The sequence below is a fragment of the Microcebus murinus genome, chromosome 1, assembly GCF_040939455.1.
Source record: "Microcebus murinus isolate Inina chromosome 1, M.murinus_Inina_mat1.0, whole genome shotgun sequence".
Taxonomy (NCBI): Eukaryota; Metazoa; Chordata; class Mammalia; order Primates; family Cheirogaleidae; genus Microcebus; species Microcebus murinus.
In genome coordinates this window covers 16,423,749-16,446,947 of record NC_134104.1, presented here as the reverse complement: position 1 = coordinate 16,446,947, position 23,199 = coordinate 16,423,749, and the positions used below count along the sequence as shown (strand labels likewise).

The 23,199-nt window shown below is 35.2% G+C and overlaps 1 non-coding gene across 1 annotated transcript; it reads right to left on the bottom strand.

Annotated features, from left to right (window-relative positions):
* Positions 1-22,877: 22,877 nt before the first annotated feature.
* LOC142875289 (U6 spliceosomal RNA) lies at positions 22,878-22,989 on the bottom strand. The gene has a single exon (XR_012922688.1). It is a non-coding gene; the product is annotated as a U6 spliceosomal RNA (small nuclear RNA).
* Positions 22,990-23,199: the final 210 nt, after the last annotated feature.

The following is a 23,199-nucleotide window of genomic DNA, read 5'->3' as shown; positions in this document are numbered from 1 at the left end:
TTTGCCAAAGCATTTGTACTATTATATCCATTTGAACAGCAGCATGTTTCAATGAGAAACATTGCTATTTCCTGTGCTTCTGTAGCACTTTTATTGTACCACAATTATTTGTTTGTATTCTGGGAGATGGGATTGTCATTTGGAATCCTTTACTCTCTCTAGCATCATTCTCTTTGCCAGCTGACTTTATACTTCCTCTCACTGGTAATAGAGAGTATTTCCCTGCCCCATTGATGCTGGTTTCTGTTATATGACCTACTGATCACTGCAGTATGAGTAAAAATAAACATGGTAGCTCCAAATCTAGACTTTTAGCAACATTGCTCATTATGGTTACCCTTCTTACATTTCTGCCATTGCAATTAGAAGACTATGCCTTGGTGAATACATTGATCCAAGGAGGATTAGAGACACATGGAATAGAGTCTCAATCTGCAGCTTGGTTCCAAGCTCAGCCACGTCCAGCTGCTTAATCAGCCAACTTCCAGCTGACTTGCAGGCAGAAGAACATGAATAAATGATTCTTGGAAGCCACTAATTTTCAGGGTGGTTGGTTTCACAGCATTATGGTTGCAACAGATGGTTTATCTACATACGTTCAGGAAATGTCTTTGGAACTCCTATATGTCAGACACTGAGCTAATGGCAATAAAATAGTATGCAATTGGTCGGTGATATATTCTCATAAATTAGTCTAGAGAGTGATAGAGACAATTTGGTGGATAATTACAATGTAACATGGACAAGTGTTTTGATCTGAACATGGTGCTATGGGCGTATACGGGACTATGGGTGGCTCATTTATACCTGTGGAGTTAGTATAAACTCTCCATAGGAAGGCACGACTACATAAACAGTGGATGTAGCAAAAACCATATTAAGGAACAACATGTACTTCAAGCACAGTTAACAGTGTAAGTCAGGCGTCCTCAAACTACGTCCTGAAGGCCACAAGCCACCAGCCTAGGACATTTATCCGGCCTGCCGGGTGTTTTTGCTGCAGCTGCCTGTCCTGCTTAGCAGCTGACTCGTCCCGGGCCCACAGTGCGCACTCTCCCACAGTCTGAGGGACAGTGCACTGGCCCCCTGTTTAAAAAGTTTGAGGACCCCTGGTGTAAGTGATCAGAGGGCACCGAATACCGTGAGCTGAAAGAGTGGCCGAATGTCTGAGGAAGAAGGGCAGGGAAGCTCATGCTGTTATGTGAGCCTTAGTCCAGAGTGCAGCACCTGGTAACTGCCTTAAGGTGTTTGGACGTGACTCAAAGAGCAACGGTAATGGTAATGGTGGTGTGGGTAGGAGGGAGTTCTAGCTTTCCTTTACTACAGGGTGTCACAAAAATGACCACACATAGGGAAAACGGAAAATTGTAGCTAAATGGACCTTTATTTACAAAAATTCATTACAAATTTTTTTCTTTGTAGGGACACTTGTGGGACACCCTATACATCTTTCATTGTTTAGTTGTCTTTCCCATGAGAAGGTGGGAGTGTCTGTGCTCTCAGTGTCTGACAAAGTGCTTTTCCTGGAGCATATATTTAATGCATTCGATGTGTTACCACACTGTTACCCTTTAACACATTGAATGCATTACAGATTTATATGTGCCAGCTTCGGATTCTGGGAGGCAAATGGAGAAACGAACAAAACAAATGGTTAGTCATGTTTAATACAAGTTTAGGAATACATGGTGGATCAACTTATTGGATCATCTTGCATACCTTTCCCTGCCAATTCAGGATGGATTAAACTCCAAACCAGCTATTTCCCAGTGGTTTGTCTAGGCTAATTTTAAAATAATCAAATGAAAGGACTTCAATTCTCTAGGGAAATTATTCCATGCTTTAATAGATTTTGCTGCTAGGAAATGTTTTTCTGATAGTCTGACCAAATTTTCCTTTCACGATTCTATCCATTTACTTTTAGCTCTGATTTAAAGCCATCTGAACACTCTCTTTTCCTTTTAAATGGTCACACAATCACTTAATGTTAAGATCATGTTTTGTTTTTTTTTTCCCTTCACTTTCCAGACTCTGGTTTTTTCACACATATTGAGCTTGCGTTTTTTCCCTCCAGATTTATTAGCTCACATAGTTTAGGTCTATTTCACTCTATTTTTCATCTGGGCTTTTAGCATTTATATCCCCTTTTTTATTATCATCTTCCCCAGTGGTGTTTGCATCACGTCCCTGATGAGGGTAATTAGTGAGCTGTTTGTTCCCCTTTCACAGCCATGAATAAAGATGTTCTGTAAAATAAAGCTCTCATGCTGATCTTTACTGGGTCCTCTGGGAGACTTCCTCACAGCTATGCACTCTGCCATTATCATGAGTTATTTTTTCCCTTTCTTCCAGCTTTCAAAATATGTTAATAGCAAAACATGCAAATCTACTGAAAAATTTCAAATGTTTGCTTATGAAGTATTCAACACAAGGAAACCAATTGAAATGTGTTTTCTATTTAGACATGACAGAGTCCTAGCACTCTTGCTTTGTTGTTATTAAGGGTCCTTCCAAAAGAGACAATAACTTCAGGACTAATTGCACACTCAGCAGAGCTGTCAAGACTTGGTCTTGGCAGCTTTTGTTATTAGTGAAAAATGTTAGCAAAGATTTGACTCTCCCCAGTTCTTGGAGGCATTGCATTAGGAGTTTAGGCAGGAGATTTTTTGGGGAAAGTGTTTTCACATATGTTTGGCTACTCTTGATTTGGAAGAAACATTTATTCTAGAGTGATAAACCCCTTTGCTGTACCCTCAGGATAGAATTGTTAGCAGTTATTTGGTTCCAAGGAACATTTTCCAAAATTTATTTCCTTGTGTGGTCTTGTTAGAAAAAGAGTGTTGTGCAAAAGGGTGAAGATGGGCTGGGGGAAGAAAATTGTACAGTGTGTGAGCAAGTATTTAACTAGTACACGTCCCACTGTACATACACAATAAAGACACCCTCCCAAGATGTTAGAAATGGAGAAAAGCTTTAGTTCTGAATGAGGCGATTGTATTAAATGAAGTGTTTTCTATCCAAAAGAACAAACACTCTGGGTATAACCGGTGAAGGACACCCTAAAGGACAATCCAGTGAAGGCAGATCTAGTTTTGCTCCCAATTCTGAGATTAGGAAAATGCAGATTAGTGAGTTTGACTGATTGTATGAGTCAAGCTTGCAGTTGAATTTAAACCCAGAGTTGTCAAATAGCTGAGCCAGATTTTAATCACTATATATACTGCATTTAAATGAGGTAATCCATGCTACACATCATGCCTGGCACATAGTTAGCGTTTATTATCCCTTGGCTATTATTATTAATCTGGATGAATGGTGTGACTTCTCATTTCCAACTCAATCCAAAACTTTTGAAAACAGCAGCTGTTGCCAAAATGCTGAGAACACTCTTCTAGAAGACCACTATAGATGTGCAGATATGAAAAAAATAATTCCCACAGAAGTAAGTTGATTTTGTTTTAGTTAAACAAAAATAAAACTTTAAAAATGTCTATAGTGACTTCTGTTATCATCTTGCTTAGCCATTAATTAGCTTTGTGACCTCTCTGAAGTAATTCTTCCAGTTCCAGTTGTCTCATGGTCAAATGAGGGGCTGTAACATGTCATACAATGTGAGGATCAAAGTGAAACCCCTGGGCACGTAGAAGCGCTACAGAGATGTACACGAATATTACACTGCTGTGACTACTCTAAACTTCCCATCTAGGCTTTTAGAGGTTGAATTATGGCCTGAGAAACATATGTCCATGTTTAACCCCTGGAACTTGTGAATGTTATCTCGTTTGGAAAAGGGGATTTTATAGGTGTTACTAATATAGTATGAGGAGACCATCCTGGATTATCTGGACAGACCCTAAATCCAAGGACAAGTGTTCTTGTAAGAGACATAGAGAAAAGACAAACACACACGGAGGAGAAGGGGATGTGAAGACGGAAGTAGAACATGGAGTGTGTTACAAGTCCAAGAATGTCGGCAACTACCCGAAACTGAAAGAGGCTTCCTGAGAGCCCCCAGAGGGATTGGGTCCTGGCTGATACCTTAATTTTAGGCCCTTGGTCAGCAGAACTGTGAGCTAATAAAGTTCTGTTGTTTTAAGCCACCTAGTCTGTGGTAATTTGCTCCAGTAGCCTCAGGAAACCAATAAAAGGCCCCAAATGGTATGATTCCAATTCTTTATTTAACTGAAGTTTCTAGCTTACCCATAAAATGACAAGTTGAAATGCATCATTCTAAAATTCTTTCCAAGGGCTATACTTAATAAAATATGAGTCTTTGACCGGTGGGTTTTGAAAATGTACCTCATTTTGAAGATAAAGATGGGGACTTGGGATATTAAAGAAAGTGGTTAAAATAGGCAAGTAGCAAAGCTGGTGGTGTTCAAAGAAAGCATATGTATAGAAAGTGGAACAGTACTGATTCTGATTTCTAGCTACTCTTCAGGAAAGTTTTTTTTTTTTTTTTTTAAGTCTCTATGGGCTGGGCACTGTGGCTCATATCTGTAATCCTAGCACTCTGGGAGGCTAAGGCAGGAGGATTGCTTGAGCTCAGGAGTTCAAAACCAGCCTGAGCAAGAGTGAGACCCCATCTTTACAAAAAATAGAAAAATTATCTGGGTGTGTACCTGTAGTCCCAGCTACTCAGGAAGCTGAGGTAGGAGCATCCCTTGAGCCCAGGAGTTTGAGGTTACATTGGACTATGATGACGCCACTTCACTCTAGCTGGGGTGACAGAGAGAGACCCTTCTGGAAAAAATAAAAAGCTCTATGGATTATAGATAATTAATCTATTTTATATATTTTACTTCAACAATTTAAGTTTAGATTCATGGTGTCTTTTAAAGGCAAATGTTCTCATATTTCCAGGCAGAAGAAACTATTTAAAATATATATTTGAAAACAAGAAAATTCACAGAATTATTTTAAGATGCAATTTTTAAGTTTTGAAATATAATTCTGCTACTTTCATAGATATCTCATAATTGAAATTATGTACATTATATTTCCATGTTTGGTTAAGGTTTTCTGTGAAAAAGATTGTTTTTAGAAAATTTACTAACTTAGCAATGGCATTTTTCAGTTATTAAACATTTTTGACTGGTCAACATGATATAGGACTGAATTCATTGGCAAGTATTTTATTTAGGGATAATATTTTTCCACATTGAATTAAAACAAATTGAGCAAAAATTGCTTTCCCTGTTAATTTAAATTTGTTCTAAAGTGTTATTCCATCCAATAATTTAATTATTTGACTTCTAGCCAATTTTTTTTGTTTTTAATCTGTGACATGCAAACAAAACAGAATAAAAGTAAACAAACAAAAACAAGAGTCTGTTAAAAGTTATTTCAAGTGACTCAAGAAGCCAGGGACTAGAGAATTTTATTCACAAATCCTATTCATGTTTTGTTTCCATTTGGAAATAAAGTGAAACCTCTAAGACAAAATTTAGCAAAGTAGTTATTTAAGCAGGAAATTAATTTTAGTTGCCTATCCTCAAAATATACTATCAGAATGCCAAATATTTACTTATTGGAACTTTTTACAAATAACCACATTTATCACCTAAGCAACATCTACTGCTTTTGGATGCCGCAAATGATGGATAAATAGATATGTTTTTAGAGGACTATTCTGACTGGTTGGCTGACAGATTCATTAATCAATTCTTTTGTTTATATTTCATATGTATATTTATTGATCATATGGTATGTGCTAAACACTGTTCTAGGGGCTAAAAATACAACAATGACAAAAATAGATACAAATTTTCAAGGAGCCTCCATTGTAGCTTATATGGTTTACACATTAAAAGACAAGTAAATCATCACGAAGGCAATGACATACAAAGTAATAGGAAGTGTAGCTGTGGGGCAAAGAGGCAGAGAACATAGCAGTCAGTGACTGAGTTGTGAAAAGTAGTCAGGAGTCAACTCAGGGCCTCTGGGCCAGGGGAACACAAATTTATATTAAAGTATTAAGAAACCAGTGGTGATATCCTGAAACCTAAACATAAACCATCATGTATTACAACCTTATTTTTATGAAGTGACTCCATTGCATGTCATGCCAACATTAGAGAAAAATAACTATCATAATTACGAGTGTTAATGGGGGTTAGAGATTAGAAGGAAAGGTGTAGAAGAAGAAGACCACATTCCACCAAACTTAGACCAGAATGTGTATATTACCTTTATTGTCTCTGCAGAGTGAATTTCAGATAATGAATTTGATCTTCTGGTTATATTTAGTGAGAGCTTAGTGGTTTTCTTTCCAGTTATGTCATTTGGCTTTCTGTGTTTAAATAGCCACATGCTACAGAAACTGCTAACTTGCCTGCCAATCTCCCTTGATAAACTCTTAGTAGTCCATACACAGCTTTAAATAGCCCTCTAGAATGGGATTCAGGATGCCTTCACTCTGTCAGGTCAGTTAGCATCGTTCCCTTTTGGGGGAGAGATGACTTTAAAGTGGTCTTCTAAGAGAGTGAGCTTATGACAGAAAGATACCCATGACGTTCAGAGTCTATGGAGACAGAGTTGTTGAGTAAATAGATGGTTTGTCTGATAGGCATATTGAGAGATGGCTTTCAATGATTCTGCCTGCTGAGAAGTAGGTGTCTAAACCTCTGAGTGCGGACTGGATTCAGACACTCATTTATAATGAATAGGATATAGTCAAAGTGATAAGATGTTGTTTCTGAGGTTAGGTTAGGACCAGTCATGAACTCGTATCTTGCGAATTAGTTTATCAAATTTCTTTGTAGCTCACATATAGTTAAATCAGTTCAGCAGGTCAGCATTCTTCAGGGTGTAGGAAAATTCTCTTTTTCTACCTCAGTGAGCACAGAAATGGTTAGACCACACCTACTATTATTATCATTCCTACATCCAACCATGTGTGCTATGCACATGCACACATGCACACACATCTACTCACATACCTGTACTACTAGTGGTGATAAAGGCAGGAAATTCTCAGACTATACAAAAAGTCTTCTGCCCACCATGACATATTCTAGGAGAAAGTGGGTAGTAGACAACTACCATTTCAATTTATATAACGCAGCCTCAGAGGTGTGATTTGTGAAGCTTTCTATAGATAAGACCAACAGAAAGTGCCCTGAGCAAGAAAATAACAGCTTCTGTTTATTCTTCTGAATAGCAGTCATGGGGATTGTCTCTCATGACATGGATGCTTCAGGGTGAAAAGTAGAAAGCAATACCATTACTACCCTCTGGTAACTAAAAAGTTTACTCCACTCTCATGTTGTTCCATTGTAGAAAAACCATCATACCTTAAAGAGCTGTTTATTTCAGTTCCTCTGTGATTCATAGCAGCCTGATTTGAAATTGTGTAGGGAAAGCTAAGTAATTCAACTTTTGGCTTCTGTTTGTATTTTATCTAATGTTACTCCATATTTGTGATTTCTTAATTCTAGATGTATAAAATTCATCATTATAAGATTTGAATTTGGAGTTTCTCAAAGAATAATTCACAGAGGAAAATTTTCACAGGTAAATCCTTAAATCAATATCTTTCTTCCTTTCTTCCTTCCTGTCTTCTTCTCTCCTTCCTTCTCTTTGTTCCCTTTTTTCCATCCGTCCTTTCTTTTAGTAGACTTTTAATCATTTTTCTTATTTCTCAGTTTTTTCATATTAAGGCTTTTACATATAGGACATAAAATGTCATTAAAAGGCAATTCAATTCACCTAGCAAGAGTAAGACTAATCAATAGGGATCGTTCAAGATAAAAAGATGTACCTTATTCTCAGAGTGATTGCAAGCAAATTGGAGACAAAAAGCAGGGGCACATGCATTAATGAGGACTATAAGCAAGGCATCGAAACATTGCTTGCAGGTGCTTATCTATCTACTGAAAGTTAGTATTATTTCCAGTTGTGGAAATTAGAAAACTATTAATAAGTTATGTGCTACAACTGGATATGAATAATTAAATGAAAAGCTGACTTTCAACAAGTATTAAGGAGGGAGCATCTTTATTTCAGAAAGGAGAGTATGAATTGAGGATAAGCATGCAATATTTGGAAGATGAATCAGCAGTATGTAAGAGTGCACTGATATGGTAGGTGCCAGGCCACAAAAGATCATGTGTGCCACATGAAGTAGTGTGGAACCTCTCTGAGAATGAGATGGATTTCGGGATGTTAACAGTGGTAGCAATATGAAGGATGGATTAAGGTGTGAAAAGTCAGAGACTTGTTTAGAGCCTATCATGCCTCGCCAGACACTGAATCTGCTAGCAACTTGATCTTGGACTTCCCAGCCTCCAGAAGAGTGAGGAATAAATTGCTGTTGTTCATAAGCCAAAATTAAAAAAAAAAAAAAAGAGGCTATGATGATTTACTCCATAAGAAATGACAAAAACATAGACTAAAGCAGTGAAAAGATAAGCACAGAGTTAATAGAATAATGGATTTCAGAGTTATTAGAGAAATAGAATAACAGAATTGACTGAATGGTTTATGTGAGTAACCTCAAATGACTTAGGGTACTAGATTGGTGATCATATTGACAACCAATGCAGAAAATATGGAAGTATTTAGGGAGAAAATTAATTAAAAGTTTTTAAATATCTCTAGAATTTTACATGAAATTATTGCAGTAGATTAGTGCCTTTATGTCTCTACAGGTACAGGCAGAGACATATGAGTTAAAAATATAGAAGTGGCAGTCATTATCATATACTAGATGAGTAGTGGATTACCAAAGAACAATTATAGAGAGAAGAAGCCTCAGAATATAACCTTAAATAAGAAGTGAATGAGATAGGAAACATTCATCTGTAGGTTTTTATTTAATTGGACATGGGAGCATAGAGATACATGAGCCAAAGTAATGCAATTTAATATAACCCAGAAAAAGAAGAGATTTTAAGAAAGAACAAGAAGGCCGGGCGCTGTGGCTCACGCCTGTAATCCTAGCTCTTGGGAGGCCGAGGCGGGCGGATTGCTCAAGGTCAGGAGTTCAAAACCAGCCTGAGCAAGAGCGAGACCCTGTCTCTACTATGAATAGAAAGAAATCAATTGGCCAACTGATATATATATATAAAAAATTAGCCGGGCATGGTGGCACATGCCTGTAGTCCCAGCTACTTGAGAGGCTGAGGCAGAAGGATCACTCGAGCCCAGGAGTTTGAGGTTGCTGTGAGCTAGGCTGACGCCACGGCACTCACTCTAGCCTGGACAACAAAGCGAGACTCTGTCTCAAAAAAAAAAAAAAAAAAAAAAAAAGAAAGAACAAGAAGTCAACAATATAAAATGCACACAGAGAGCAGAGAGAAGCATGACTGAGAAGATGGTATTAAACTTGACTGGAGGTAACTTTCTATACATTAATTTCAGTGGTGAGGCAGTGGTGAGAAAGATAAAGGAGATTCAAATTCCATGAGCTTACAGGGGATGTATTTGGTTAAAATATGGGGGGAGGGGCATTACTGGCTAATTTTACTAAGTTTATAGATGAAACCAAAGAAAGGCATAAGCTTAAGAGAAAGCCAGTTAGAGGATATGGAAATTTGAGCATGTTTATGGGTAAAAGAGTATAAATTCAGTAGAGAGACTGAAAACACAAGGCAGAATGTATAATTGATAGAACATTTGTCTAGGGAGGAAGACGTTAAATGGAAATACTTGACACTTGAACTTTGGCATTTCTAAAAGGGAGAGTCTTCCTCCAAGGAGGTTGTAGTGAGGGGAGAAAAAGGCCTGTGAAAATACAAGCTCTTAGGAGAGGAGGGAAATTGAGAGATCACATGCCAGGTGGTCTTGATAATTTCAGAGAATTGTCAGTGAGATCATTTGTTCATCTGTTAAAATTTATGCTCCCACGGAGGGTTGGGGACTTCAAGATGTAGAAGAAGGTTTGGATCTGTTGCTATTGGGAGTGAAATAGTGAGTCAACAGTGAAATTTGAATCACTTGTATTTCTAATGAAATCATGAAGACAAAAGATATTTTTTTCTCCCTCAGCCACATAGTTGGTAGAAATAAGAGTGAAGAAAGCAGATAATGAGAATTTCCCAGGGATGGAATTAGGTGTGGACCTTACAGAAGGCATGGTAGATACGGTGCAAGGACGTCTCAGACTATTTTAGCAAGAAGTTGCAAACTGGGGTGGAAATAAAGGGAAATCATATGGGCATGATGGACTGTTACAGCATGGGGAGACCAAGGCATGGTGATCACAGCAAAGACATAGGTCAGCTTCCATGCATCATGGAGGGGCAGGTGGTGTTCTGGTTAAGGAAGTGATTAGGACGTGAAGAGAAGCAGTTTCTAGAAATGACACAAACAGGGTGTGGACTTGCTGATAAATGGTTGAGTCGGAGTGGAGATGGAGGTCACTGGAGTTCAATAACCTTAAGAAGTTTGAGAAATTTTAAGAAATGTGAGAGTGATGACAGGGCAAGGAGAGAAGAGTTGTGATGACAAAGCCAGTGAGTAAATTTTCGTAAGAGTTCTCTGTACAAAAAAAATAATAATAATAATAAAAGGAAAAAGAGACAGATAGGAGAGAGAGGGAGGAGGTTAGCTATTAATCATTTCCATTGCAGTAGGGGCTGTTTTCTGGTAAATTATTAATATTAACCATGTGCAGTGTCAATTTTGATTACAATGCTAAGCCAAGGCTGGGTCCATGAGTTTTACACAAATTTATACATATTCAATGTGATTTATGGGAACATAGAAACACAGAATCATAAATTACAGCATAATGACCACTAGTTCAATCTGGATTAGAGTCTTGTGTTTATGTCTTGGGGGCTGAATTTTAGATAGATTTTACATGTTGAAACATATCCAGTATGGAGCAAGCAGGATAGCAGTGAGAACTCAAAACCATTATTATATTAGGGATGTAATGTTTGAGGAAGGAAAAGATTCAAGAGAAATATTTCTCTACTTTCAGGTGCAAAAGATATTAGACTTAGTAGTTGTGATTCTGGAAGCTGGAACTAGGATCAATGGGTAGAAGTTATGAAGCAAATTTTGACTTAATGCAAAGATAGAACAGTTTGGATGGCTCCCACGTGGAAATTGTTTCTTTTTGAAGTAATTTAATCAGTTACATGCCATGGAAAGTGTTTGCAATAGACAAGTTATACACTTCTTACATACATTGAGTTTCACAGAAGAGCAGAATTGATATGGTCTGGGAGCTTGTTAAATATGTAGAATCTCAGGCTCCATCCTAAATCTGTGTTTTAACACTGAGTTTTAACAATGTCTTTAGGTAACTGCTACCTACACGAAAGAATTGATCAAAAGACCATTCCTCCATTGGGTAGACAGTTGTGCTACAAGCTACAGTCTCTTCTTGTTCTGTGGCTATGGTCATAATCCCTTTCTGTTTTGACTTTAGAAAGCATTTTTCTCCTTCCTTAGTTTATCTTTGTTTTTTAAAATTTCAAACTCCAAATGAAAATGCCTTTTAGACTTTGAGTCTTCATGGTAAGTTTAATTTTGTAAGATAATGTCTATATGACATCACTCTTTGGATCATCTACATAGCAAGAACTTTGAAATGCTACTTTTTGAGTATAACTTTGTGCCTCATGAAAGCCGTAATTGAAATATTATTTTAACAATGCTTTGAAAACAACAAAAACAATAACGTCTGAAAATTCTTGCAGCACTTTCCCTGTACCACATCCCTTTATTTTGATTCAGTGTTGAGCCTTAGGGTATTTCTGCGGATTTTTTTCTTTAGTAAGAAGTCACTCTAACTGGCCAGTGAAATACTGTTTTTTATGAGTGCATACAAAAGAAGAATTGTTGCTTTCTTGCTTTTGTTTTGCTTTTGCTTTATTACCTCCATTTATAAGCAAGACTGCCTCTTATTTTTATTACTTAGCTTTGTCTAAGGTCCTGGGACTTTTCTTCTGGGGCAACTCAAGCTTTATTTTATTTTTAAATGCCTGCTAAAAGTAACAGACAGTGATTTGTTTATCAACAGAAAAAATAAATTGATAAACTATGGTAGTAATTATTTACATTTTTTTTTGTTTATAAAGCACATTGCTTGAGTTTTTTTCTCCAGTTGGAAAGAAATTTTAATTAGCATAAATATGATACAGCTCCTTGGAACAAATATCATACAAATGAATAGGGCATTGAGTTACAAATCTCTCTCATGACCTGATATTGTTTTGTGTGTATGTACAACAACTGGGCTTTATAAAAAATTTCCGCTGTCAGCAGTGGCACATCACAATTTACAATGTCTCCCTTCCAAAGGGAGTATTATCACTACTTGGAAAAGTAGCTGATTTATGGCAAGTGGCAAAAAGCAAGATATCATGGTTTTCATAGGGACCAAAAAGGAGTTTATTGTAAAATTTCTCTACCTCGAATTAAAGAAAGATTTGCTATTTGTGATGAATAATATTCTTGGTAACCTAACTGAAGGCTTACTGAATAAAATTGCCTTTTGTCTAATGGCAACTACACTATGGACAAAAACCTTTAAAGCGTGTTTCTCCTTGCTTTGCAAATATTTTAACAATGCTTTTATATGTGAAGCCCAAATATAAGAGTGACGCCAAACAGTTTACTTTTATATCTGTGTGATAACCTCAAACCCAATAAATGTTTTTGCAATTTACCATCCACCCTTGTGTGTCTCTTGCTTACTGGTCCCACTAACACATCTCTCAATTTTACTTTTTATTATTTGTTTAAAGAAATCTCAGTCCTTTATTTGAAAACTATGAAAAAATCAACATAAACCTTTCAGCAGCATGGAAGGATTTTTTTTTTTTTAATTTTTGAAAAAAAAACAGAAACATGTTTTAAAATCTTGCTCCTTCAACTGATATTCCTTTGGGTTCTTGGAAATCTAAGGTATTTTCTTATTTGTTTATAAGTTATGTTTTCTCTGGAGTGGAGCATCTTTTCTTATGTGATTCTTTGGGTTTGCAACAGGACCCTCTTCTTGTATAGATCTACTTTTTCAGACTCATCTCCCTTCTCTTCTCCTCCCTTGGGTCAATTGCACTCAGCTTCTTGGGGCTACTGATTCACTAATCACCTGCTGGACCACTTAACCTCAGTGTCATTCTCTCTTTGGCCAACTTTCTTCTTCATGAGCATCCTTTCTCTTCTATGTCACTTACACACAGCATATGCATCTTTCAAGACTTCTATCCAATATATGTTATTTCTATAACTATTTTGATAGTGATTCAGCTACAAATTCTCTTTTGCTCTAAGGACTTATAATTCTTTCTTTTACTAGTAAGCCCTTAAAGTGTGAAGATTCAGCTGATGCTCTTCACCCTTCCACTGCCATGGTTTTTTTTTTTATTCATTTATTCATCTAGGCTTTATTATATATTCATTATAGTATCCATTATTATATTATATAAGTGCCGAGAACTTTGTGGATATCACTTTGTAGAAGGGAAAAAGTCTTTTGCACCATCAATTCTTATAACTTGCAATGAAATGTCATGGTAGAAGAGCTATGTGGAATCCCTCCTAGTAGCTTTGGCAGAGAAACAAATAACATAGAAACACGCTTATCTGACATTGATGGGACATGTCACGTAATTATTTGAAGGCTAATAAAACCATGCAAATCGGAAATGTGTGAAAGTGGCCTCATGCCAATAATTTTATCTGTTAAATTAGAGCTTTTCTTCTGCTAGAGAGATGAGAAGATACAAGCCACATCACAATGCAACATGAGAAAAGTGAGCTCAGCTAAAGCCAAGGTATTATTAATGTATCCATTTGTGCTATTCTGTTTGTGATTTGATTCCCTCAGGATTCTAGAAACACCAAGCATGGAGCTATGATCAAAGTAAAAGGGGTTTTGGTTTGGTTAACTGATCCCAGGAGATGACAGAAAGACAGCAGGTTTACTCCAGTCTATGACAGAACTGAAATATGTCCAGGTAGAACATAGACATGTCCCTTCATCATGCTAGGAATTATCAGTGATTGCCCCCAAATAGTTAAATCTTGAAAATGTGTGTTGTGTTAATAACATCACTTCACCCAATCAATAACTGTCACAATATATTAGTACTGTGGGGATTTTTTTTCAATTAGTGGCGGTATAATCATAAGCATCTTACCATTTATTGAGTTCTACGTATCTCATACTTTTCATTTTTCTTGATTTTATATCGACTCTGAAAAGTAGACATTATTGTCCCCATTTTGTAGCAAGGAAGTAAAAACTTTAAAAGGTTATACAACTTGCCTAGGTCTATATGTTTAGAAAGTGACAGACACAGACTGGGAACTCAGCAATGTATTTTCCAACACATAAATTTGTAGTCTCCTTTATATCATACTGACTTTCATGGGAAAATATATCACTTAATGTTCATGATCTATACGAGCTAATCATGTGGAAGGATTGGATTTCTTTGTGGTACAATTTAAAGGGAGTTTATAAGTCTAATGTGAAATTAGCACTTATAGGAAAATATTATGAGAATTATTTTTGAAAGAAAATTCTTCTCTAAGTCTTTTTAAAATTTCTTATTCAACAAAGTTATTGTGTTTTTCTTCCCCCAGTAAAACGTCTAAGTCTTGTTTGTAAAACAAGGCATTCCTGTTGACTTCTTATACAGGCATATATTATAGAATGTGGTTAGGATCTAGTATTATCTTGTTTTCCTTTATCTCAAGTATAGTCACATTCTTTATCACAAGCTCAAACCAGATTTGTTAAACTTTGCCTGTTGACTAAGTGGATTCCCAGTAACACTGGGTGGAGTTCATACTATGACCATAATATTGACTTGTGATAATTTAAACAGATGTTCTTCGTATTAACTTATGGTGCATATGTCCAATTCACTTATTTTATTTCTAAGTGAAGAATTCTTATTGGTTGTATGCTTGCCAAAATGTGAACCCAGCACTTAAAATAAAAAAGAAACTGAATTGATTTCCATCCCCATGATTGCAAGGCATAGAGTTAGTGCAGTGGGAATCACTTTCGAGTTAGTGAAACCACGAAAATCAGAGGATTTATAAGAATGAAACAAGAGAAAATAGGCAATAGGTTGTTTAGCTAAGTAGATAAGGTAAGACTTAGGGAACTTACAGTAACCAAAGAAATCTGTGAAGAAAATAGACAAGTCAATGAAAGTCCCCGTTAGCCAGAGAGGCCCATGAATAGGATCCAAATCAGAAATAAGGCTAAGGTCCAGTTGGGATTTTCTATAAATTTCCTATTAAGAATATAAGTCTCATGGTGAGATCAAAAATAAGAATAGATAGAGAAAAGGACTATTTCTAGAAGGTCATAAAAAACAGAAACCGTATTCCAACTTCACGGATCCAAAACCTTAACCTTTCTTTTTACTTCAGAGCGAAATGGCAATTTTTTTAACTTGCAAGGGATATTTGGCTTAGACTCAAACCATATCACCATGGCCAGAACTTTCTCTTCTTGTAGTAAAATGTACATGAAAAACCAAATTATAACAATAAAGTTAATGTACACTGGAAAATAAGACAGAAGAGGACCTGACCTTATTTCTCCTGGTAGGATGAAACTGACAATAGATAAGTATATCATCATAGGTCCAAGATTATCTTAGATTATGATGAGGGATATAAATACAATAATTGGGGTACTGTGATAGAGAGTAAACTAGGAAAAAGGATTGGATATTTTAATTTTTTTTTTTCTAGAGCAGGATTCTCTGAGGAAATGTTATTTTACCTAAAGCCTGAAGGCCTGAAAGATGAGGATGGTCGATCCGTATCACAAGGCAAGGGAAGAATTCCAAGGCAGAGCAAAACGCAAAACCTGATCCATAGATGTTACGGTCATGTCATAACTTTCAGAGTTGTTAGGCAGCATCTCTGGCTCTTCTAATGGTAAGTAGAAAATTTTCCTCCTCCACATAACCACCAACACCATCACCACCACTACCCCCCACTCCAACCCCAATACCAACCACAGTGTTAATAAAGTGTTAATTTTTAGTTTGTACCAAAAGGAATTTATTGCCTTGAGTATAGCTAGCATGGGTGTAGCAGGAGGCAAAAAGCTACATATAGTGCTCTACAATTTCTAAAACACAGAGGTAAAAATTATCTCAAGATCTTAGGGCCAACAGGCAAAGATTTATGATAATTATCTGTTATCTTGTTCATGAATTATGTATGTGGCAACTCTAAAGAGATGAATGTTGTATGGTTTCAAATCAGAGTTTTAATTTGGTTTCATATAAAGGCATTTTGTCTAAATAGGGTCTAAAATTACTTAAAAGTAAATTTTTGAATATAATTTAAAAATAGTAAAACATATGCCTAATACATAGTCAAAAATTTCATGAATAGATAGAACAACAAAATATTTAAATATTTAAATAGAACATATTGGATTTTTTAAATAAAATGATATGCAATTTGAGGAATATGAAGTGTTATAATGAAGAAAAATAGCTAAGAACTTTCATGCATGGCATGACATCACTTGTGACTGTTCATAGACTTTTAAACAGTCTGGTATCTGGAGGCTGTCTTGAAAAATGAATGATGAAATATTTCAAATACTATATTAATGAATTATGAACATACAAAGGGAGACATGAAAATCTTGGAATCCTATATTGATGGTTTTACGATTATCTAAAGGAAAATTCATGCCAGCGATAAGAGGTTTCTTCATTAGGATTTCAGAACAGGTTTTCTCTTTGGAATTTTTTAAATTTAATTTAATTTTCTATTTTTTTCATTTATTTCATCATATTATGGGGGTACAAACATTTAGGTTACGTATATTGCCCTTGCCCCACCTGAGTCAGAGCTTCAAGTGTATCCATCCCCCAGACAATGCGCACCACACTCAGTAGGTGTGAATATACCCATCCCCTCCTTCCCTCTTTCATCTGCTCAACAGCCAAAGAGTGTTATTAGTATATGTGCACTTAAGTGTTGATCAGTTAAAACCAATTTGATGGTGAGTACATGTGGTTCCTGTTTTTCCATTCTTGGGATACTTCACTTAGGAGAATGGGCTCAAGCTCTATCCAGGAACACACAAGAGGTGCTATATCATCATTGTTTTTTTGTGGCTGAGTAGAAATCCATGGTATATGTATGCCACATTTTATTAATTCACTCATATAATGATGGCAATTGGGTTGTTTCCACATCTTTGCAATTGTGAATTGTCCTGCTATCAACGTTCTAGTGCAGATGTCTTTTTTATAGAATGTCTTCTGTTCTTTTGGGTAGATGCTCAGTAATGGGATTGCTGGATCAAATGGTAGTTCTACTTGTATCTCTTTGAGGTATCTCCATATTGCTTTCAACAGAGGTTGCACTAGTTTGCAGTCCCACCAGCAATGCATGAGTGTTCTATCTCTCTGCAACCATGCCAATATTTATTGTTTGGGGACTTTTTGATAAAGGCAATTCTCACTGGAGATGAGTGATAGCTCATTGTGGTTTTGATTTGTATTTCCCTGATGATTAGAGATGTTGAGCATTTTTTCATATGTTTGTTAGCCATTGGTCTATCTTCTTTTGAAAAGTTTCTGTTCATGTCCTTTGCCTACTTTTTGATAGAGTTGTTTGATTTTTTTCTTGCTAATTTTCCTGAGTTCTATATAGATTCTAGTTATCAGCCCTTTATTGAATGTGTAACATGCAAATATTTTTTACAATTTCATAGGTTGTCTGTTTGCTCTTGTGATAGTTTCCTTGGCTGTGCAGAAGCTTTTTAATTTGATCAGGTCCCATTTATTTATTTTTTTTGTTGCTGTGATTGCCTTTGGGGTCTTCTTCATAAATTCTTTGCTTAGGCCAATGCCTATTAGAGTTTTTCCAACATTTTCTTTGTCCTTCCTATTTTCCTCCTCTATAAAATATGTCTCTATAACATGTCTAACTTTGCATGATTGAAGCTGCTTATCTTGTCTGAATGTTTTTAGTCTAAAATGCAACCTGATGTGTAACCTAATGCGTTATGAAAACATCTGAAATTTAAATATTTAAGAATAGCACACATATTTTAAAATACTAAATATATTCTAGGGTATTAGCAACCAATAATGAATTTTAAAATTATATTGTAGTGCAAACATTTTGTAGAAATTTTTGATGCTCTAATATCTATTAAAGATATGTTTCTTTGAATTATTAAAAGAATGTATCTCATGGGTTTCTAGATAAGCAGACCATGTGGTTCTCTAAAATTGACAAACATAAGTTCCAGAAAATGTTAAATGAAGAGACTAAAAATACCTTAAGGTAAAAATTTTAGGTAGAAATATTAGCATTTTGGTTGAAAAATACAAATTTAAAATATTAAAAAGAATGTGCTATATCATCTGTATTAAATAAACTGCCTCCTGTTTAGTAAAATTACTTGCCATATTTTATGAGATTTTGCTCAAGTAATTAAATTATATGTATGTTTTACTGGAGATGACTTAAAATTTATAGACAGTGGGATTTGGTTTATAATCTCAAATAGCTTGATTAATTTATCTAATTCTTGAAATTCTTATGTAAAAATTATAAACTTGCATCAGATGGGTGCTAAGCTCCTTTTGAGTTTTAAAGCCTGTGACTCTGAAACTGATGATGATAAATAAAAATTTGAGGAATTCGGTTGGGTGTGGTTGGATAACACTATGTTTCATCATCTTCTTGCTGTGTATCACAGTGTTTCATTGGCATTGGAATCTTTAATAGGGAAAACAATTTATTTATGAACAGAAATGTTATTAAAATGATACCATAAGATAATAGTGTAAGCATTGATAAATTTATAGCTTAAGGACTTTAAAATTATGAGGAGTAGGCTATTCAACATAAATAAAGTCTAGCAAATCTAAAGAAAAAAATGATCCAAACCGGATCATAGAAAAATTCTGGAAAACATTATTCAGTATAGGAACATAGAGGTAAAAAGAAAAAAATAGTTTGCTTATGAATTGTAGCAAAATATTCCAAGGTAAACATATAGCAATTTTAGGCCACAGAGACAGCACCTAATAAACCTGCTAAATGTTATAACCAAAACCTCTGTGATTCAGAATCCTAGGAAGGCAAACATAAGCTATGTAAACAGATGATAGAGAGTTCTGAATTTTGTAGGTTTTTAACTGCAAAATTCTCATTTACCCTCATAGTTTTCTCCCCAACACATGGTTATAGCAGCAAATCATCACTGAGAGGTTGGAGAGAAATTATGTGCCAAGAATTGCTTAAGCATGTTACACGAATTCACTCCTTCAATTCTGCAGAAGTGCATATGAGGATTTTTACTGTTATTATCATTTTTTCAGATGAAGAAACTGAAGTCATACATCCAGGAAGTGGTGCAGACAGGATTTGGACTTTGGCTTATTCCAGAGCCCTCACTTTGTCTATGATTCCTTGTTTGTTGTATTTTTATTTTGTGATTATCCTGTATTAGAGAATAGAACCAGACCTTGTGAGCTTTGATCAAATTTTGCAAGGCAGGACTTTGTTAGGGTGTATTTGGGGTGGACTGTTCAGAGAAATTGCATTTCCCTTGGGTTTTATTTGTGGCCTACAGAACATGTGGAAGGAGAGCATTTTTTCTAATGAGTAGGTCATAGGGTTGCTGTCTGTGCTCATAGTCTCCATTCCTGATCACGATGGAAAATCTAGTTAATTTTTTAGTTGTTAACACTTGGATACAGAATATTGTCTCACCCAATGTGTTAATATTCCCAGAAGTTCTGGCATCACTGAACAAGCAGTTCTGTTAAAATGTGTTGATCTTCTTATATGTCATTCAGTATTATCTTTAAATATCTCTCACATTCACTTTGAGGCACTTGGCAAATTCAGTCCAACTTTTCTTGATTCATTTTTCAACATGATGTAATTTTAACTCATAACAATAGGTAATGAAATGAATATTTTTAGCCCTGTATAGTATTAAATGTGTTACTTTTTCTCATTTAAACTTTTATAACTGATAAATATTATGATCATCACTTATTGCATTGCCCAAATCAATCATTCTTCTTTTTCTAAATGTTTAATTCCAGTCATAAATCAATTTCCGAATGTTAGGTGTGGAGGCTCATTAAAATTCATCTGGCTCAAACTCTCATTTTCAGAGATACCAGAGCATGTAAATTATTTACTCAGGTTATAATAATAATTATTTTTATTGTAATTATAATAGCCACAGCATAATTATAAGAAAACTACTATTTGTTTGACTTTTTAGCTTACAAATCACTTTTACAATCATTATTTTATTGAGTTCTCTGCAAATGTTGTGAGTGGTAGAGGAGGTATAATTATTATAAAAGTGTACCAGTGGGAAAAGACAAGCTAGTAGAAGTTAGGTAACTTTTCTCAGGCTCAAGTAAGTTATAACTAAAAGAAAAGAATTTAATTTCAGAATATCTGCTCCTTTCATCTTATACTAACACCTTGTTTTTATTTTTTAACGATTATAAAATATTTCAGTATTCTAAAAGGGATAAAGAACCTGGAGTGAACATTCATATACTCTGTATCCAGTTCAAGAAAGAAAACATGATGGAAACCATCGATGGTCTCAACCTACCCTTCCGTAACTGGTTTGTTAATTAATCTTTTAATGGATATTTTGCTCTTATAGCAGTATTGCAATAAGCATTGACATTGATATATATATATATATATATATATATATCCACATATATAAGGGAGAGAGAGAGAGAATTTTTGATTTGGCCAATTTTATGGGGGTATAAAATGATTTTTTCATACAGTTTTTATCTGCATGTATCTAATTACTGTTGGAATTGAGCACACTTTCAGATAAACACACAGACACACCCACCATTTGGGTCTTCTCTTCTAGGAATTGCTTGTGTATAACCTTTACCTCTCTATTTTGATAGGAAACTTTTTATCTTACTGATTCATAGTAGTTCATTATGGATTTTGGATAAGAATTGTTAGGTTATCATGTTCTGTGCTTATATTTTCAATTGACTTTTGTTCTTTCAAAAATATACATTCTTTTTCCATATTCTGAATCTGACTCTATCAACCCTGTAAGTCAAATGGTGGTAAAATTGTACTGTTTATAGTTTTTGTAGATTCTTACTTCAGAACACATAGCGCTTGTTAGTTTGAAGGCTATAGATTGCCAGTCCATTTTTCTTCACTGAGAATAATATGAAATCTGTTTTGAGAGTTCTCCTTTCCAATAGGGATTTCCATCAGTTTCTGCCAACTTAGGGCCGCTTCAATTTAATTTGTTGGCCAAGAGTACATAAGACAATACAATTACTTTAAAATTGAATTCATAGCTCATCTGAGGCTAGGCTCTGTTTACAAATTATTGTGGTAAGTATCTTTATATTACTTGGAGTTGAGGTTGCAATAGACAGATTTTTTTTCCATTTTGCCGTTTTTCACATGTACACATTTTTTTTTTGTAACTTATGAATTACTAATGATACAGCCTTACAAAAGTTTTAGGTTTATGCTTAGGTTTATGCAAATCCTACCTCACCTCGTGGAAGACAACAGCCTCGTCTCCTATTCACTACATAACCATTGCATCTCAAACATTATCTTATTTATTCTTAACAATTTTTAGCCCTCCTTTTGTAGATGGAGACCTATCTATCTCAAAGATGAGATGGAGTACTACTCAGTCATAAAAAAGAATGAAATGATGTCTTTTTCAGTGACTTGGATGGAACTGGAGAACAACAAACACCACATGTTCTCACTAATAAGTGGGAGCTAAACTATGGGTATAATTGGTTATATAGTGGTGTAAAGAACATTGGAAACTAAGGGAGGGAGTGGAAGGGTGATAAGAGATAAAAACTTACCTATTGATATATGTATACCTTGGAGTATTACTCAGCCATAAAAAGTGGTGAACTACCTCTTGTATTATCTTGGATGAGCTGGAGCCCATTCTTCTATATGAAGTATCACAAGAATGGAAAAACAAACACCACATGTGCTCATCACTAAATTGGTACTAATTGATCAAAACTTATGTGCACATATGGAAGTAACATTCATTAGGTATCAGGCAGGTGGGAATGGGGAGAAGGGATGGGTAAATTCACACCTGATAGGTGCTGTGCATGCTTTCTGGGGGATGGGCACACTTGTAGCTTTGACTCCAGCAGTGCAAAGACAATTTATGTAACCAACGCATTTGTACCCCCATGATATTCTGAAATAATAAAAAGAAAACAACAAAACAAAACCAAAACCAAAAAGCAAAAAACTTACCTGTTGGGTACAACACATACTACTCTGGTGATGGGCACACTAAAAGCCCTGACTTCAGCATACATTTACAATTACAATGTAAATTACATTTACAATTACAATTCATCACAATGAGTATACAATTCATTCATGTAACCAAAATGCTTGTACACCCTTAATATTCTGAAATAAGATAAAAAGGTAATTTGATTTTATTCCCAAAGGTAAAAATCACAGAATGGAGATTCATTTTTTTAGAAAAGGCTTATGCTATCATACTGAATTATTATATACATGCATACATACATATGTATATATACACACATACCTAATGATATACACAATATATAACAAAAATTGTCAAACATAAAGTAACATTGAATTTTAGTGTTAATACACTCAAATATCCACCATCTTCCTTTCAGCAGTAACATTTTATTTTATAATAACTGAGCTGTCATATTGTCTTTCATTTACGTGTTCCTCTATCCCTCCATAATCTATTTTATCTTCAACGCATTTCAGTATAAATTACAGACGTTAATATATTCCCCCCCAAAATGCTTCTGCATGTCTGTTTGCTGTTTTTCTTTTTGATATAAAACATACACACAATGAATACAAATCATGAGTACATTTGCTGAGTTTTGATAAATGCATAAAATATGGAACATGTTATGCATTTGTGTGTTATCCTTTTGCACAAAGTCATGCACGTGATAATTTTCTCTGTATAAATTTAATTTTACTATATAGCCTGCCAAAGCAAGCATTCATATACATTTTTAAAATTTTACTTCTTGTATCCTGTTTTCAAAAAGAGTTGACATTATTTACAAGAATACGTGATATACATGAAATACAGTGTGATGTCTTTATAATAGATTGAAAAAGTTTAGAAATGCCTTAGAGGCAATGATGTTAAGTGTAGCTGGGGAAAAGAGTAACTTGCATATCACACAGTTTTTGCATCTAAATAAT